The 16,295-nt window shown below is 44.2% G+C and overlaps 1 protein-coding gene, 3 non-coding genes and 1 pseudogene across 4 annotated transcripts in view; 2 read left to right on the top strand and 3 right to left on the bottom strand.

The window, feature by feature from the left end:
- LOC144482285 (uncharacterized) overlaps positions 1–16,295 on the bottom strand; it is an 872,976-nt gene that overhangs the window by 330,776 nt on the left and 525,905 nt on the right. The window lies entirely within an intron of this gene.
- trnar-ucg (transfer RNA arginine (anticodon UCG)) lies at positions 3,421–3,512 on the bottom strand. Its single transcript is given in 2 exon segments — positions 3,421–3,456; positions 3,476–3,512. It is a non-coding gene; the product is annotated as a tRNA-Arg (tRNA).
- On the bottom strand, positions 7,586–7,657 carry trnag-ucc (transfer RNA glycine (anticodon UCC)). The gene has a single exon. It is a non-coding gene; the product is annotated as a tRNA-Gly (tRNA).
- LOC144482216 (histone H2B pseudogene) lies at positions 9,517–9,902 on the top strand (annotated as a pseudogene).
- On the top strand, positions 11,299–11,381 carry trnal-uaa (transfer RNA leucine (anticodon UAA)). Its single transcript has one exon. It is a non-coding gene; the product is annotated as a tRNA-Leu (tRNA).

The raw sequence follows: 16,295 nt of genomic DNA on the forward strand, positions 1-16,295 counted from the left end.
AACCTGTGATTCTTTTGCCAAATAGGAATCATCTCCCTCCGGCTTTAAAATATTCAATATCCCCGCCTCCACCGCCTTCTGTGGCAGAGTTCCAAAGTCGCGCAACGCTCCGAGAGAACAGAATTCGCCGTCCGAAAAGAGGAAGCTCAGTTTTCTTTCAGTGCCCGCTGTTCTGCATTCACTCACAAGAAGATACATCATTTCCACGTGCAATTGTGAAGACTATTCAAGATCTGATGTGCTTTGAACATGGTACCTCCTACTCGGAGTATCCCCGTTGCAAAGATGCCCAAACAGACGAAATTCTTTCCTCTTCGCAATCTGGTAAATCTCCTCTGCATTGTCGAACTATTCAAGTTATCAAACTGGTAATCTCGACTGGACCGTTTGCAACGCATTTACATCCTTCATTAGATATGGATACCAAAACTTCAGACAATATTCGAGATACTTCACTCATGACCTAAACAACTGAAGCATAACATTATTTTCTTACATGGTTAAATGCTTGTAACAAAGCAAACATTCCATTGACCTTTTTTGTTATTTGTTATACCCGCATACTAAATATTTGTGACTCGTATACTCGAAGAACGGGATCCCTTTGCATCTGGGGAAGTTTGCAGCCCTTCTAGAATTGACTAATAATCTGATTTTGTTCTCTTCCTGACAAAGTGAATAACTTCACATTATATTCCACTTGTCAGGTTTCTACACATGCACCAAACCTGCCTATAACTATCTCCAAGCTCCTTACGTCCTCTCCTCTCCACAAGTTACTTTACGACATATATCGTGTCTTCTGCAAATTTTGCTGCCGTGCTTTCAGCTGTGGGCTGCGATAGCTGAGCTTCTATGGAGATGACAACTCCCAGACACAAAGTGTCCGACTATTTTTTCCTGCGCTGTAACTATTCTATGTGTATGGATGTGAAAACCATTCTGTGTCCCTTGGTGTGTGATGCAGGAATTGAGAGTGGAATTCATTGTTTATCTGTCAGTCTCTGTGGGTGTATATGAGTGAATGATGCACTCTGTATCACTCTGTATTTTATTCACACTGTGATTCCGATTTATTGTTTGTCTCCCAGTCTCTGAGCCACTTTGTAGATCTGGGATAATTCAATAAATAATATGCCTCCATGAAATTGGGACCATTATTTTCTAGTTGATCATGCGCTCAACACGATCCTCCACCCAAACTATTTCATCTTTTTGTCTCTGAAATCCATTCACCCTCCAACACTTCTACAACTTTCCATTAAATACAGCTGTGCTAATTGTCTCCAATCATAGAATCCCGACCGTGCAGAAGGAGGCCATTTGGCGCATCGAGTCTGTACCGACCACATTCCCACCCACGCCCTGGTTCTTTCACCCTCATTTACCTTGCTGATCCCCTTGACACGAGGGTCAACTTAACATGGCCAACCAACCTAGCCCGCATATCTTTGGGTTACGGGAGGAAACCCACACAGATTTGTGGCTATCGCAGCCCACAGCTGAAAGTGCAAACTGCATGCAGTGAACCGAGGCCGGAATTGAACTTGGGACCCTGGCGCCCTGAGGCAGGAGTGCTAGCGATTGTGCCACCGTGCCGCCCAAAATTCTTTCCAGTGTGTTGGCAAATTTCCTGTCTCGTATCCTTCCGCTTCTTTGGTTGGACAACCGAAATTTAAATCGAGTGATCGTTTCTTCTTGTATTCTGCAGTGATATATTCACTGCAGCGAATTCTCGTGACCTCAAACCTGCTCCCAAACGGTGGTTGGGCTTGTCCGGGGTTGGGAACCCGGGAGCTCTGGCATGCTAATACTACCCCAAGCGAGAATCATATCCCAAGACCAACTCTTCAGTCGATAGTAAATTACAAATGCTGCCAACTGAATGATAATTTAAGAGCAATTTCTATCGTGGATTTAATAATTAAATTACGAGGTCTATCCTATCACACCCCAGCATTAATTCTTCATTTTGACCTATTCCTGCAACACCCTCACTTGATGTGAATGTCTTCCCTCTTTTGAAGTTCTGGTTTGCGGTCGGTACAGGTCAGCACATTCAGGTAGAGCGAAGCTCACAGACGACAAACAAACAAGAATTGTTCAAATTCTATTGGGAGTGGGAAATTTAAACAATACTAATGTTGGACGTGGTTTTCTATGATAGTTATTTTGTAACAAGCAGTTGTTATCGTTGTCTGTCCCTCGATTCGAGGATGACATCCATTCACGGCCGTGAGTTTCTGCTATGGGTCTTCACGTGAGTGAACAGGCCCATTCTCGTCCCACAGAGCTTTCTTCTCTGTTACCTTCTTCTCTGCCGACATTTTGCCTCATAAAAGTATGCTGCACATTGGGGATATGTTTTGCCCATTTTCAAGCTCATCCCCGCCTTCGGCATGAATGCTACCTCGGTTCAATCCGGAGGATGTCGGGGAAGTACTACTGATGGAATTTCCCTCACACTCTTAGGATGCGCTGATACACTGGTCGGATGTACATCATTGCACTAAATCTACCAATCATCAATGACATGTATGAGTGAGATACATTCTTATCTGCCCTTCTCTGGTCCCATTTGATCGAAATGATTTTTTTCCAAATCTTCCACTAATTTAAATCCCAGAATCTGGCCATTCCTTAGCCTTGTTATTAGAGGAGAAGAAGGATCCAGTTTCTCAGTCCGTTACCAGGCCATTCTCTTTCCACTCAATGATTCTCCTTTTTATGGGCTTTTGGTGTCGCCTGCAGGACCAGCATTTGTTGCCCTTCCCGAATTGCCCTTCAACTGAGAATGGCTTGTTTGACCATTTCAGAGGTCGAGTAAGAGTCACCCTCTTACTCTGGGTCTGGAGTCACATGTAGGCCAGACCAGTTAAGGAGGCCAGACTTATTTATCTGTAGTGCATCGGTGAACCAGATTATATTTTACAACAATCGACCGTAGTTTCAAGGCCGCCATTACTGAGACCAGCTTTCAATTCCAGATTGATTAAATAGTGAATTTAAATTTCATCAGCTGCCGTGGTGGGATTTACTCCGTGTCCCCAAAGATTAGTGCCAGCCTCTGGATTACCAGCCCCATCACCTTTCATCCCTGTAAACAGAAACAGTTCACTCAGCTCATTATTAAATCTCTTCCTGAGGAGACTAGATTTTCCTCCACAGAATTTTATAAAACCATTTGCTGCACAGCCTGTTGCTCCATTCGGGAGCATCAATCATTTATTAAGATCACACAAAAAATATTGATTTCTTCGGAGGAGAATAAAATAAAGAGATGAGAAAATTTAATGAACAGAACAACAAGGAAATACATTCAGAGAAAGCGCCCTGCAGTGTGTGCAAGACAATGCAGAGCTTTCAGCTGAAGAAGGAAATCTCGGTTTGCCGGTCGTTCTACCAGATTTCTGCATAAAACGACCGCGGCAGGACTCGAACCTGCAATCTTCTGATATCATAACCCCCAGAACTACCGAAGTCAGACGCCTTATCCATTAGGCCACGCGGTCAACAGATACAATGAAGCATCAAATGTTAGCTCCATGTGAATAACTGCCGTGATTGTATTTATTTTCAGTTGCGTTTTTGGATGCTTCTCTGATTCCCAGATGCCAAAAAATTGAAGGGGAATCCCCAGAGTTTGTAAACGGCCGGAAACTGAAGTCCACTTCTAACATTCTTGGGTTCCTGTCTGTGTGGAGTTTGCCCGTTCTCCCCATGTCTGCGTGGGTTTCCTTCGGGTGCTCCGGTATCCTCCCATCTCCAACGATGTGCAGATCAGGTAGGTTGACCAGGCAAAATTGACCCTTATTTTCAGGGGGATTAGCAGCGTAATTACGTGGGGTTACAGGGAGGGATACTCTGTCGGAGAGTCGGTGCAGAATTTCTGGGCCGAATGGCCTCCTTCCGCACTGTCGGGACCCTATGCCTTCTCCACATCTTGTCTTCAATCTTTAATACCTGTCCCTGAATACTTCTGCTTGCAGCTAATGCAACAACTTCCCCCTGTGTGCCTTAGTTCAATATGTTATAGTATTTTACACCTCTCGTACAGCACCACTCAATCCCGTTTGCTGCAAAGAGAGAAACTCCGAATAATCCAGCATTACCTTGTAGCTATAATGCCTCATCGCTGGATCCAAAACAGTAAATGTCGTTTCCCCCCTCATAAGGACCCTCAAGCACTTTCTAAACTGTGCTTACCGGGCCTGGGTGCAATCCAAAAACAGCTGCAGTTTATCAGAACTTCATAAAGATTGAGCAGAACTTCCCTGCTTTTATACTCAGTGCCTCGACTTACGAAGCCAATGATCCAATCCGCCTTCCTGATGACTCTTTCCATCAAAGGTCTCTCTGAACCTCAGGTCCCCCTCAGCCTGCACACAGTCTCGAACTGGACCATTCAGTTTCTATTGCCTCTCCCCATCTCTTCTGTCAAAATGCAGCACTGTTCCGGAGTGTGGTATTAATACTGTGTCTCTGTTACAACATCACTGAGAGCTGAGGCTGCAGCTTTTGTTTCTCCAAGATAATCTTTCTGGAAAAAGCCGGAATTTACAAGGATTTCTGTAACTGAGACATTGTCTGGCTGTCTGTGTCTCACTGCCCTAACTCACTCTGTCTCTGTCTATATCTCCACGCCCTCTCATCAGCTCTATATGAAGGGGAGAATTTGTGGGTTACTAACTGAGTGCACACAATCTGTATATTCATCTGATCAAATAGAATTCAGCTTATGAACAAGATCAGAATTTCAACCAGTTCTGCGTTAAACCAGCCACCGATCTAATTGGTTGCATCCCCCTGAATCTGGGGAACAGAGACTGTGAGCATTGCCGGCCTCAGCGGTTTTAACAGTTACTGAGCTGGGAAACTCCAACTAATGCCCGAGAATCCACAGCACAGAGCGAGGAGAGGAAAGCCTGTCCTGGGAGCTGTCAATGTGAGACAGAGTTTGATCTGTCAATGTGCAGAGGTGAACATTGTGCCAGCGAGAGTTTGTTAAAGGGGCGGCTGGGTTAGACAAATGTTAGTGTTTGTGAGTCCGCACTCCGCTCCGGATTCTCCAGCCCTTCGTGTGTCAAATCGAAAGATTCTCTTGTCAATAGATCGTGCTGCTGTCCTGCTCAGACCTGAAGAGAGAAGTTAAGCGAAAGTTTTGGTCGATTTCAAGGTTTCAGTCGACAAACGAACTCTGAGTCTGCGCTCGACTGAGAGAGCGCGATCAATTCAGCAAAGAGACGTGTTGAAATGGAAATTGCTGCCCTGAATTCAAATGGAATTTTCTCAACGGGAAATATTCAGATTTCAGTAATAGAAGTAAGACAGTCCGAGAATCTGGAGTGTCCAATTTTAATTGCAGTGGGAGAGTTCGTGAGGAGAGAGAAACACAGAGAGACTGGAGGAGCCGGGAGCTGACAACAGCTTGTCTCTGCTCCGTCTGCTCTCTGCCTTTAAGCTGCTCTGTGCCGCCACGGCTAGTTTCATTTCGGATCCAGTTCTGACTCTCACAGACATTTTCCAGATATTCTTGGATATCATTTTGTCGGCCTGGGATATATTGTACCAGAAATATATCTTCTGCGTAAACAAGACAACAACCGCTTTCTAAATGAGCTGCCCAGCTCGGTTCACTGTTTCGGAATTTATTGGACGATTTTAAAGCAACATTGATTTGGATGCAGAATTCTCTCACCTCTGAATATATTCCATCACTTTATCGCTTGAGTCCTGGGCAAAGTGACAACTTAATCCAAAGACATTTTGAAATTAATTCAAACATAGCATTTCCTGATGTCTTCTGAATATCTATAATCCTCCTTTGCAAACGTTCCAATATGTTTATAATTCCCGATACTCGACATGTTCCTTCCATTCCCAAGATGTTTTAAGCAGGAATACCTAACGCCCAGCAATGAACAGCTTGTAGCATTTTTTGAATGAACATGATATTTTATCATCGAAGAAGCACTTTGATATTCTCATTCATGCAATGCATTCTGATGAAGTGTATTTCCAACGCCCTGTGTGTCATTACATAAGAATGTTACGCTGAAATGAGACGTAGTTTTGTCCTTGTGTGCTGATGGTGCTCTTTTTCTTTCTTCCTATGTCATGATTTTTCTCATGGAAGGGAGTTGCAGCACAGAAACCATTCGGCCCATCTTGTCGATGCCAGCATAGTTCCCGATCATTATAGAAAAATACCACAGTAAATTACAACTCAATATCATGGGCTGCCCTGGAGAAGCCAATTAAACATTTCTCGTCTCAGTCACTGCGCGCACGGCGTGAACCTGCGCGAGGAAACGAGGGTATCGAGTCGAACGCCTTAACCACTCAGCCATCGTAGCTGCTTATCTCTCAAAGTGATGTAATCGTCTCAGCAATGTTCATCTTAACTTCGTAAGAAGTTTCACAACACCAGTTTTAGTCCAACAGGTTTATTTGGCGGCAAAAGCCACTAGCTGGAGTCACATGATGAAGGAGCAGCGCTCCGAAAGCTCGTGGCTTTTGCTACCAAATAAACCTGTTGGACTTTAACCTGGTGTTGTGAGACTTCTTTCTGCGTTTACCCCAGTCCAACCCCGGCATCTCCACATCATCTTAACTTCGTCAGGCACCAGGATTGTGCAGAGAACAGTGTGAGCTGAAATATGTTCCTCTTTTATGTGGTGTCCTATTCTTTGACTGAGAATTAATTTATTAGTTCAGACTTGTTCTTCTATTTCAATATTGTTTTCAGTATAAACAAATGGAAACCGATTTCTCCGTCCGAAAAAAAATAAAATTAAACCGGGAAGTCCTTTTTATTTCGTTACCGCCTATTGTTCTGTTCGAACTTTAGTATATCCACATGTTTTCAAACGCAAGAGACGGTGGATAAGGTCCGAAGTAAATTATCAAGGTGATGGCCGGGAAGCGCACTCGAGCCAACTGCTTGGAATGCAGCTCTGCTCACCACGATCGCACCATCTCTCGCTCTGTTTCATTAATTGTTATTTTCATGAGTGATAGTCATGGAACTACCTTAGTCGCCGAATTCATCGGACACCAGCTGTATCGTAATGCAGTTTGTAGACTGAAATTGTTTACTCTCGTTTTTTGGACAGTTTAATATTTTACCATTCTGGGGACTCAATTCTTGGTTTTGAGGCCTAGTCTTTCACTTAAACAAAGTTTCTCACTGAAAGCAAATTTAGATTCCAAGTCCAACGCCTGAACCACTCGGCCATCGCAGCTGCTTATTGGCCAGTCGATGCAACCACCTCAGCAATGTTCATATTGACTTCTTCAGGATTATTGAGATCACAGTCAGGGAGGTCAACCGTGCTCGGTTCCCTTTGTTTTATATATTTATCTCTGGCTGAGAATTCATTTATTAGATCAGAGACTTGTTCATCTATTTCAGTGTTTGCTTTCAGTATAAAGAAACTGAAGCCGAATTTTCGGTCCGGAAAAATGAAATGCAAACGTGAAGTCCATTTTATGACACTGCCGTCAAATGCTGCGTTCTCGCTGTTTTTGTCCACATATTTTGAAACGCAAAAGACCGTGGATAAGATTCTAAAAAAATGATGAATGCGATGGCCGGGAATCGAACCCGGGCCAACTGCTTGGAAGGCAGCTATGCTCACCACTATACCACCATCGCTTGCTCTGCTGAGAGCCCCCTTATTTTCATTAGATATAATTAGGCAACTTCCTTAGTTGCTGATTTCATGAAACACCAGGTGTGTCCAGAGCACAGTTCATAAACTGAACTTGGCTTGTCTCCTTTTTCTGGACAGTTTAAATTACCTTTTTTACTGTTGTTTCTGACTGAGAACTCATTGATTAGTTTTGAGATCTGTTCTTCCATTGAAACAAAGTTTACACTGAAAGCAAATTGAAGCTGAATTTTCCGTTCGTAACTCATTGATAATAAGAATATTCAGTGAATTTCATTTTAGGAGTGACCCTCTGCTGTTCTTACCTGCGATAGCTAATTAAATAAGTCACCACTGTGATGGTCAGGAACTGGCCCTTGGTCAAATGCTCACAATGTCAGCACTACACCACCTTCGCTCACCTGACTCTGCCACTATCTCTGTATTTACGGAACGAATACACAAGCAACGAAGTGGCATAGAAATCAGAGATTAGAGAATCCTATAAACGACATTCCATTTCTGGGAGGTTTCCATTTTCCGTAGATCGGGGTGAGCAGGATCGCCCAATCAGAAAATAGATCTCTGGAACATGGAATTTGGCTAATATCATTTTTTGCAATCATTTTAATTGGTAAGAATCATGTTGATGTTATTTCACTCCAATCCAAAAAGGTTCAGAATGAATGGCGACCTTGCTGCACAACACGCATTCAGCCAGGAGATGGCAACAGTGAACAATAATTTGGATTTGCTGTGTGCGTCAAGACATCGGGACAGGAATGGAGTTGCTGCTGCCCGCGGAGCTGGCCAAGCAAGAGGCACAGATACGAACCAACTGTACCCGCTCCACATAGATTCACAAATTTAATGAACAAACGAAAAACAAGCACAACAGATATTTTAAGAAGCTACGACAGTCTCTGAAAGCATGATATTAACATCTCTTCAAGAATCAATTTGCTGCAACTGCTTCAATATGAACCGTTTCAATGTCAGCCCTATTCATGGCCAGTTCACAAACAGGCATTGACTGGTTAGAAGTTTTAAGGTTATCAGAGAACAGTTATCAATGTTCTCAGAGAAGTGAAACAGCCGCCCAAACTTCATAGAATCCCTACAGTACTGAAGAAAGCCAATCGTCCCATCGAACCCGTGCCAACAACAATCCCATGCAGGCCCTATCCCCGTAACGTCACGTATTTAACATGCTAACGCTCCTGACCCGAAGCGGCAATTTTACATGACCATTGCACCTAACCCGGCACCAGTTTTCATGGCGGAACAGCCCATTCTAGAAAAACAAAATCTGCCACTAGGACCGCAAATGAAGCTGGCGTCTGAAACCACATGTTCTCATGCTGGCAAACTCCTGCCCAAAGCCGGTGTCCTGACTTGAATCGATGGCCAGCTCGAGTTTCTCATTTGGATGAAGAATATGGAATGGTGCTGCATCTTTCATCCCTCAAACCTGTGGAACTCTGAGTCTTAACTTCACCTTGGTCCGTGAACCTCAAATTAAGTGTTCAGTTTACCCTCAATCATTCAATGCGGAGACAGAGATTTAAATGTCATAACAATAAAGATGGAATTCAAATCAATTTAGGCAGAGATTTTACAGCTCGCCCCTTTGTAGTCAGAATAGCCGAGCGGTCTAAGGCTTTTTCCTTCGCGAGGCACCATCCGAACCAAATAAATCACCTGGCAGCACAAGGACAGCAGATGCAGAGAAAGAACGACCACCTCTAAATTCCAATTCGTGACGCACATCATCCTGACTTGAAAATATATCGCCGTTCCGATGATTCGCAATCCTTGAAATCCCTCCCAAAGGGGTTTGCTTTAATTCTGCTTGAAATTGAAGATGGCAAATGAGAAGAAACCAACATCGAAACCAGCTCCCAAGAAGGAAACGAAGAAAGTGATGAAGAAACCGGTAACAAAGGGCGGCAAGAAGCGGCGAAAGTCGAGGAAGGAGAGTTACTCCATCTGCATCTACAAAGTGATGAAGCAGGTTCACCCTGACACCGGCATCTCCTCCACGCCATGAGCATCATGAACTCGTTCATGAACGATATTTTCGAGCGCATCGCGGGTGAGGCTTCCCGCCTGGTCCATTACAACAAGCGCAGCACCATCAGCTCCCGGGCGATCCAGACCGCCGTGCGCCTGCTGCTGCCCGGGGAACTGGCCAAGCACGCCGTGTCGGAAGGGACAAAGGCGGTGACCAAGTACACCAGCTCCAAGTAAAACCCCCCATGGACTGAAAACACCCCAAACACAACGGCTCTTTTAAGAGCCACCCACAATCTCTGTGAAAAAGCTGCGCCATCTTTTCCCTTATTAAGTTAATGAGAAATCTATTTCTGGAGAATAGGGATTTGTCCCGTTACAGAATGCTGTGAATGGGACTTCATACCCGCCCCTCACACACACTTTCACAATGATGGGACAATCAAACTGAACTGAGAGCGGATTATTAAACTCAGTCTGGGATTTGTGAGGGGCAATGAGGAGAAACACAATATTAGGAAGCCATTACTTAAATTTAATAATAACTATATTCAGAGCTTTAACAATTGGTGAATTAACTTCATAATACAATGATGTTTATTGATCTCGGGTGATCTCGGCGTTGGAGCCGGAACAGAAGAAAGGCGGGAATGAAGAGGTTCTTCCCGGGCTCATCTGTGTATTCCGCAGTTTTCACAGAGGACGGAATCAGCGAGATTTGTGCACACTCAGGACCCTGAGCCCATCGTAGCGACCCCCCCCCCGCCCCCACTCCCTCCCCCCCTCCCCCACTCCCACTCCCCGCAGCCCCGATTCTCCGGACACAATGCTGCCGATTCAACCGGCAGGACATGGCGGGGATTCTCTCCACACTTCCGATTGTAATATTTCCAGCCGCTTTCAGGGGAGGGGATCAGAAATCAGCCTTTCCCTCTGTCCCTGTGAAGCCTGTGTGAAGGAGTTGGCTGGTAATCTCTGTTTCTGCTTTTCCAGTGAGCTGAGATTTGCTCCGTTTTAAATTGCTGAAAGGGGTCTTATTTCCGCTGGTGACAGATAAGAGATTGAGAAAATCAAACTGTTCCTAAAATAGCGCCAGGATTCTGTGAGGTAAAATACAATAAACAGATGATAAAGTGTGAGATTGAAAGTTTCCTGAACATTCAGGCGTTCGGTTATTTTCTATTTTTCCTGGCGGGCTTTTCCAAATTGAAAATGTAAACCAATCAAAACCTCCCATTTCTTTTCCTGGCTCTCCGATTAGTTACGAACCTGATTGAAATGACAGTGACCAATCAGAGCGAGAGTCTGGCTTCAGCCTCGCAAACCGCTCACAATGATTATTAATCGAGATTAAACTGACGGAATGTGTATTTGAGTTGTGAAATGTACTTTGTTCGCGCAGACAAATAATTGAAGGAACCAGAATAAATGTGATATTTCGTCCACGGAAGTTAAAGGGAAGAGTGTCGCCAGCTCCTTGTCACACATTCCGCATATTGTCACTGACGGAGAAATAAACAGCTCATCAGTTCCACGTCTGAGACAGCAGAAATAATTCCAGAGGCGCATTTTCAATCACTGCTCTAACAGCAGGAAAGCCAGATGTCGTGTCCACATCACGCCAACCTTTCGTACCAGGATGGCCGAGTGGTTAAGGCGTTGGACTTAAGATCCAATGGACATATGTTCTCGTGGGTTCGAACCCCACTCCTGGTAAATAGATTTTTAACACGACATTCACGACACTGCTTTCTTTCTCCTCCATGAACGGTATGCTTTGTCGAACCAGCATGCAAGAAACTGGAATTTTCACAGCAGAATACAACAAGAGACAATAAGAAATCAAAACAAACTCAGTCCAACTAACAGGGGGATTCATCAATCCCAGTCTAAATTCTCATCCATTATCAGATCATCGCTGCGTCAATCCCACAATAGTGCAGCCTCAGCTCCAAATTAAATATCAGATAAAACTGACAGATGGTTTTCTGTTAAAAGTTACACAACCTTAATAATGGACTCTGAGATTCGAGTTAAATACCAGTCATATCACCAAATCAGGGGTTTAGATGTGGTCGCAATAATCCCCACAGTCTGCCCTCACATACATTAGGTACACATTCAAATCTCAAATGCATTCTCAGATTCGGATATTCTGAAAGCTAGTATACAAACACAAACTCCAGTTGAAAACTTACCCTGCTTATGAAACTAAAAGTTACAAAATCAATTTGATGGCTACGAACTGAACTATAAATTATAAACTAACGCTAAATCCTCACTTGCACTGTGCCAGGTGGAAGACACTCTCCCAATTCCAGACTGGACTTCATTTTACATGCATGTCAAAATTCTTACTCTGAATCAGGCTGAGTGTCACAGATCAAATCAATGTGAACAACCTGGGTGAAACTTGCATAGCAATCCAGTATCAGATTGAAAGATACATTATCTTTCACAATTGTGTTCACACTGACAGAGATTTAATGCTAGGCTGAAACTCACACACATTGTTTGCTTAAAACCTACCACATCAGTGGTCTGTTTCTGTGCTGGAAAGTTATTTGGAATTAATCCAAATTCATAAACAGTCCCAGAGACTGCAGGTTATTTAATTAATCCGAAACTCATACTAAATACCAAAGATTGATAGATGAGAAAATAGTTCTCACTCACATGTACTGCAACTTAAAAACGATCGCCCAATTTCGACTGTGTTTTACCCTCTGTTAGCGAATGTGACTGGGGATTCATATTCTATCCAATACATGCATGTGAGTGAGATGTGTTCTGTATCTGTCTGACTCCGGTTGTAGAACATAGAACATAGAAAGCCACAGCACAAACAGGCCCTTCGGCCCACAAGTTGCGCCGATCATATCCCTACCTCTAGGCCTATCTATAGTCCTCAATCCCATTAAATCCCATGTACTCATCCAGAAGTCTCTTAAAATACCCCAACGAGTTTGCCTCCACCACCACCGACGTCAGCCGATTCCACTCACCCACCACCCTCTGAGTGAAAAACTTACCCCTGACATCTCCTCTGTACCTACCCCCCAGCACCTTAAACCTGTGTCCTCTCGTAGCAACCATTTCAGCCCTTGGAAATAGCCTCTGAGAGTCTACCCTATCCAGACCTCTCAACATCTTGTAAACCTCTATCAGGTCACCTCTCATCCTTCGTCTCTCCAGGGAGAAGAGACCAAGCTCCCTCAACCTATCCTCATAAGCCATGCCCCCCAATCCAGGCAACATCCTTGTAAATCTCCTCTGCACCCTTTCAATGGCTTCAACATCTTTCCTGTAATGAGGTGACCAGAACTGCGCGCAGTACTCCAAGTGGGGTCTAACCAGGGTCCTATAAAGCTGCAGCATTATCTCCCGACTCCTAAACTCAATCCCTCGATTAATGAAGGCCAGTACGCCGTACGCCTTCTTGACCGCATCCTCCACCTGCGAGGCCGATTTAAGAGTCCTATGGACCCGGACCCCAAGGTCCTTCTGATCCTCTACACTGCTAAGAATGGTACCCTTCATATTATACTGCTGCTTCATCCCATTGGATCTGCCAAAATGGATCACTACACACTTATCCGGGTTGAAGTCCATCTGCCACTTCTCCGCCCAGTCTTGCATTCTATCTATGTCTCGCTGCAACTTCTGACATCCCTCCAAACTATCCACAACACCACCTACCTTGGTGTCGTCAGCAAACTTACCAACCCATCCCTCCACTTCCTCATCCAGGTCATTTATGAAAATGACAAACAGCAAGGGTCCCAGAACAGATCCCTGGGGCACTCCACTGGTCACTGACCTCCATGCAGAGAAAGACCCCTCCACAGCCACTCTCTGCCTTCTGCAGGCAAGCCAGTTCTGGATCCACAAGGCAACAGCCCCTTGGATCCCATGCCCTCTCACTTTCTCAAGAAGTCTTGCATGGGGGACCTTATCGAACGCCTTGGTGAAGTCCATATAGACCACATCCACCGCTCTTCCTTCGTCAATGTGTTTGGTCACATTTTCAAAGAACACAACCAGGCTCGTAAGGCACGATCTGCCCTTGACAAAGCCGTGCTGACTACTTTTGATCATACTAAACTTCTCTAGATGATCATAAATCCTGTCTCTCAGGATCCTCTCCATCAACTTACCAACCACTGAAGTTAGACTCACCGGTCGGTAATTTCCCGGGCTGTCCCTGTTCCCTTTCTTGAATGTAGTTGCGAGTTTTTATTTATTTATTCATTTCGAGACGTGGGCATCACTGACTAGGCCAGCATTCATTGCCAATCACTAACTGACCTTAAGCAGGTGGTGGTTTGTTGTTTTCTTGAACTGCTGCAGTCCCTGAGGTGTCGGTAGAGCCCCAGTGCTGTTAGCCAAACAGTCTTTCAGGATTTTGCCACTGCAGCAGTGAAGGAGCCGCGATGTATTTCCATGTCAGGACGGTGAGTGGGTTAGACGCCGGTTTGGGGTGGGGGCGAGGGGGTGGGGGGCGGGTTGTGTGGAGGCGGGGGATGGTGGAGATGGGAAAGATTGCAGTGCTGGTGCTCGCATGTATCTGCTGCCGCTGTCCTTCGAGGTGGTAGAGGTGGTGGGTTTGTGGGTGCAGCCTAAGGAAAGAAAGTAAAAAAAAATATTGTTCCAATTGGCAAAGGAGGGAAGGATGGTGTTTAATGCGCTGAGTGATTAGGACCTGGATTGCACTGCCCGAGACTGTGGCAGAGGCAGCATCAAATCAGGGCTGTCAAAGGAGAAAGGGTTCAGCACCTGAAGTGAAAGGATTTGCAGGGATATGAGACAAGGACTGGGAAAGGGAAGAGCTGAGTCGTTCTTGTACATACCAGCACACAGACAAAGGGCCGAATGGTCTCCCTTTCCTTGTTGTATGCATTCTGAGATTCTGTATGTATGAGTGTTGGACTCATTCTGTATCGCTCTGTCTCTGGTGCGACATATGTGTGTGATATTCATTATAAACCTATGTGAGAGATTTTGCAAATCTGTACACATTCTACTCAGAAGATACCTCATTGGAAACGGCCCTTTTGTTCTAATTAGTACATGATTCCATACGATCCTCTACTTAAAATATTCAATGTAACAGTATCTGCTTATCTCTGAAATTCATTCTCCATCGTCTCATTACCTAGGTTCCCCTTTTGTACATTGGTGCCAGTCGACTCAACTGCTCCAGCTAATAGCAAATTGCAAGTTATATTGACTACATGGGAAAGTACATTAATATTGAATTCTCCATGGGATTTAAGGCTGTCATCCAATCATTAATTCCTGTTTGATCTGTCTCTGCAAAAGCGATAGTTAATGTGATTTTATTTCCGCTCTACTGCAGGTCTGTATTGCGCCCAATAGATGTCAGCACACTCTGGTAGAGTGAACTTTCGACAGCAGAGAGGGAAAAACCAGACAGGAAATCTTCACAGTATATTGAACCTGGGACGGAGGAGTTTCGGAATACTAAATGTGTTGGCCATATCAATTCGAAATCTACCAGTACGCTGCTTTCCTCTGTATTCATCATTAAATACCGATAAGTCAGCAAGGCTTTGCTTTTTAAGTATTTTTAAGTGAAAGTATGAGCACCAGTCGGTATTTTCTTTTCAACCAAGTGGCATTTTGAATCATTGTTGTTTAGCATAGTTAGAATTTCATTATGCAACGGTTTAATTATTAGTACAAACCTATTAAAGCATATATTACACAAAGTTTTATCTATTTATAATTGGGATAGTATATAGAGAGAAACTTGCATTTCTTGACAAATATTATTGACCTATATCTGGGTGTACAGGTTTCAATCTCAAAATTTACCAGTGGTGCAAAACTTGAAAAGATTATGAACTTTAGTGAGAAGGATATTGATAATCTTCAAGAACATGGAACATAGAACAGTACAGCACAGAACAGGCCCTTCGGCCCACGATGTTGTGCCGAGGTTTATCTGAAACCAAGATCAAGCTATCCCACTCCCTATCCTCCTGGTGTGCTCCATGTGCCTATCCAATAACCGCTTAAATGTTCCTAAAGTGTCTGACTCCACTATCACTGCAAGCAGTCCATTCCACACCCCAACCACTCTCTGCGTAAAGAACCTACCTCTGATATCCTTCCTATATCTCCCACCACGAACCCGATAGTTATGCCCCCTTGTAATAGCTCCATCCACCCGAGGAAATAGTCTTTGAACGTTCACTCTATCTATTCCCTTCATGATTTTATAAACCTCTATTAAGTCTCCCCTCAGCCTCCTCCGCTCCAGAGAGAACAGCCCTAGCTCCCTCAAACTTTCCTCATAAGACCTACCCTCCAAACCAGGCAGCATCCTTGTCAATCTCCTCTGCACTCTTTCCAGCGCTTCCACATCCTTCTTATCGTGAGGTGACTAGAACTGCACACAATATTCCAAATGCAGTCTCACCAAGGTCCTGTACAGTTGCAGCATAACCCCACGGCTCTTAAACTCCAAGAAGATATGGACAGGCTGGTGGAATGTGAATACACGTGACATATGCAACTTAATTAATGTAAGGAAGTGTGAAGTGATACATCTTGGTCCGAAGATCAAGGAGAGACGATATAAAACAATTTATATTTTATATAATA

The sequence above is a fragment of the Mustelus asterias genome, unplaced genomic scaffold (assembly GCF_964213995.1).
Source record: "Mustelus asterias unplaced genomic scaffold, sMusAst1.hap1.1 HAP1_SCAFFOLD_35, whole genome shotgun sequence".
Taxonomy (NCBI): domain Eukaryota; kingdom Metazoa; phylum Chordata; class Chondrichthyes; order Carcharhiniformes; family Triakidae; genus Mustelus; species Mustelus asterias.